At 38.8% G+C, this 3494-nt stretch overlaps 1 non-coding gene across 1 annotated transcript; it reads left to right on the top strand.

The window, feature by feature from the left end:
- The first annotated feature begins 1172 nt into the window (after positions 1-1172).
- Positions 1173-1253, top strand: MIR513B-2 (microRNA mir-513b-2). The gene has a single exon (NR_032320.1). It is a non-coding gene; the product is annotated as a microRNA mir-513b-2 (primary transcript).
- The last annotated feature ends 2241 nt before the right edge of the window (positions 1254-3494 follow it).

Below are 3494 nucleotides of genomic sequence, written 5' to 3'. Positions count from 1 at the left end.
TGGCTACTGAAGCTTGTGCATGTGTCATGAAGTTCTTGTGCCATGGTTTTCAGTTCCATCAGATTATTTAAGGTCTTCTCTACACTGTTTATTCTAGTTAGCCATTCATCTAATCTTTTTGCAAGGTTTTTAGCTTCCTTGAGATGGGTTTGAACATCGTCCTTTAGCTCAGAGAAGTTTGTTATTACCGACCTTCTGAAGCCTACTTCTGTCAACTAGTCAAAGTCATTCTCCATCCAGCTTTGTTCCATTGCTGGCAAGGAGCTGTGATCCTTTGGAGCAGAAGAGGTGCTCTGATTGTTAGAATTCTCAGCTTTTCTTCTCTGGTTTCTCCCCATCTTTGTGGTTTTATCGACCTTTGGTATTTGATGTTGGTGACCTACAGATGGGGTTTTGGTGTAGATGAACTTTTTGTTGATGTTGATGCTATTTCTTTCTGTTTGTTAGTTTTCTTTATAACAGTCAGGTCCCTCAGCTACAGAGCTGTTGGAGTTTGCTGGAGTTCCACTCCAGACCCTGTTTGCCTGGGTATCACCAGCGGAGGCTGCAGAACAGCAAATACTGCAGAACAGCAAATATTGCTGCCTGATCCTTCCTCTGGAGGCTTCACCCCAGAGAGGCAGCTGCCTATATGAGGTGTCTGTCAGCCCCTACCAGGAGGTATCTCCCAGTTAGGCTACATGGGGGTCAGGGACCCACTAGAGGAGGCAGTCTGTCCTTTCTCAGAGCTCAAACACCATGCTGGGAGAAGCACTGCTCTCTTCAGAGCTGTCAGATAGGGACGTTTAAGTCTGCAGAAGTTGTCTGCTGCCTTTTATTCAGCTATGCCTACCCCATAGAGGTGGAGTTTAGAGGCAGTAGACCTTGCTGAGCTGCTGTGGGCTGCACCCAGTTCGAACTTCTTGGCTGCTTTGTTTACCTACTCAAGCCTCAGCAGTGGTGGATGTGCCTCCCCCAGCCAGGCTGCCACCTCACAGATTGATCTCAGATTGCTGCGCTAGCAGTGAGCAAGGCTCCGTGGGCGTGGGACCTGCCAAGCCAGGCACAGTACAGAATCACCTGGTCTGCCGATTGATAAGACCTTGGGAAAATGGGCATACACCTATAGGGACTTGAATAAAATTGGCATGAATAGGGAGCATTTGGTCTGGGATGCCACATTCAGCCATTCAGTGTGCAGTGCCTTTCACAAGGAGGTGTCATTTATGTGAACTAAACTATAAATGTCACCTTTTTGGGAAGAGTAATGTACAACATGCACTGCATATGTGGTGTCCCTGGGGATGGGGCTGTAGCTGCGAGCATGGTGATGCCTGTTTTTGAATCCTCTGCACCCACTCTTCAGTGCTGGGCTACTTCAAGGCACTTTTTGTGCCTTCTAGAAGACTATACCTAGGAACTGTGGCTCCCTGAGAAAACACATGCACTTAGGTTCCTTAAGAATTTATCTATTTTTGCCAAATGATGCTTGGCTCAAATAACAAATACATTGTACAGAGGCCACAGCCATTCTTCATCAGCTGGAAGGTTTTACTCCAGATTCCTAAATTCTCTAAACTCTTCTCACCTATCAACTAGTCATCATTTGCAAGGCTTCTCCTTTAGAGCTCCCCAAAGGCTCTCCTGCCTCTCAGGTCCCTTCATTGCTGATCCACAGTGTCCATTTTCTGTCAAAGACTAAAACGTTTTCTCATTGACTTTTAAAATACCTTTCAAAACTTTACATCACCAATTTTTGAAGGGTCCACCCAAGAATATTTCACTCTTTTGAATTATCTTTTTTCCCCCATTTTTAAAGACTATATTTGAAGAATGGAAGGCTATGATAGAATTGATACTCAAGAGATATCTCCTAGGCTTCTCTCCCCATTTTCTTGTGGTGATGCTTAACTCTTAACCTAATGGAGAGAAGTAGAGGGAAATACAAACACACACACACACACACACATACAAAGAGAGAGAGAGAAAGAGGAGGAGGTAGAGGGAGAGAGAGACAAGCACCAGACTGTGTGATGTCATCTGCTGCATGAAACTAGTATGCGTGTTTGGGAAGTAGGTTATAAATAAGCTACTTATATTGTGGACATGTGTAAAAAATGTTACAAATAATAAGTTATTAATACAATTTTGATTCCAATTGAAATAGAGGCTACAGCATATACACCGAAAGGGAAAAACTATAAAAAAATTACTGTAGGCTTACAGGCAGAATTTCAGTTTATGTTTTTTTAGATTCAGAATGGATGAATATGTGTAAGACCATTAGTATCAAAGTAAAAAAAAAAAAAATCTGTTCATGTATCTTTTCCATAATGAAACAAATGTACTAATAGAATACAAATAATCTTCGTTTGTGGGGGGGATGGTGGGTGGGGGGGGTGGGGGGCACATTCTCAACAATAAAAAAATTCTGTCAGTTTGAAATACTGTATGTACGTAGAATTTTCCAAAGTGATAACTCATTTTAGAATATAATTTATAAAACTGTATTATAGTGAATGCATGTTTACTTATATATAACTTTAAGTGATATCCTAAAATGAAAGGAAAGTAAGAAAATTTAGTTATCATATCTCTTTTATGATTTACTCAAAAAGAATAGTATATTCAGTTTTTTTTTAAAGAGAAATACTGTTTTGTATTATTCATCTGTGTTTCTACCAATTTATTAAGGTTTAACTGACATAAAAATTGTATATATTTAAGGTATACATCATGATATTTTGATATATGTGTACATTAAGAAATGATTACATGAAGCTAACTGAAAAATAAAATAATATGAACATAAACTATTTAGGTGAAATTCTAAGAGAAAATTACAAGATCGCTGTGGTAGGCAGAAAAACAGCCCCCTGAAACAATGTTTACAGAGTAACCCCTGAACTCATGAACAACACATTTTATTATAGAAGAAAATTTATACATGTGATTAAACTATATATTTTGAGATTGGGATTATCCTAGATTATCTAGTTGAGCCCAACATTATCACAAGGTCCCTTATAAGCAGGAGAAAGGCAGTTAGAATATGAGAAACATTGGAAAAGGCTATAGTATTGACTAGAGGTGGAGGTAAAGGCCACGAGTAAAAGAATGGAGAAAGCAAGTAGAATCTTCTATAGACAATCAAGTAGATTCTCCTTTAAAGAAAACGGAAGGAACAAAGTCCTGCCAGTGCCTTAATTTTAGCCAAGATAAACCTATTTTAGATTTCTCACCTTTACACTCTAATAAATTTGTGTTGTAAACAATTACATTTGTGGAAATTTGATTCAGTATCAATAGAAAACCAAAAACATCTGTATGTTAAAAGTGTAAATACACTAGGAAATCAAATAATTACTAATTAAGTGGAGAGGAGTATCCTATTTATGGACTGAAGGATTCAAATCTATAGACTTACAGAGTTCTATTGATCTCTAGAGGTATTGCAATTGCAACCAATGTCCCAGAAAAACATTTGTAGACATTAGCATGATTATTCTAAGACT

This window comes from Macaca mulatta, chromosome X (assembly GCF_049350105.2).
Source record: "Macaca mulatta isolate MMU2019108-1 chromosome X, T2T-MMU8v2.0, whole genome shotgun sequence".
In the NCBI taxonomy this organism is placed as follows: Eukaryota; Metazoa; Chordata; class Mammalia; order Primates; family Cercopithecidae; genus Macaca; species Macaca mulatta.
The sequence above is the reverse complement of the archived record's forward strand: the minus strand, read 5'-3'. Positions and strand labels throughout refer to the sequence as shown.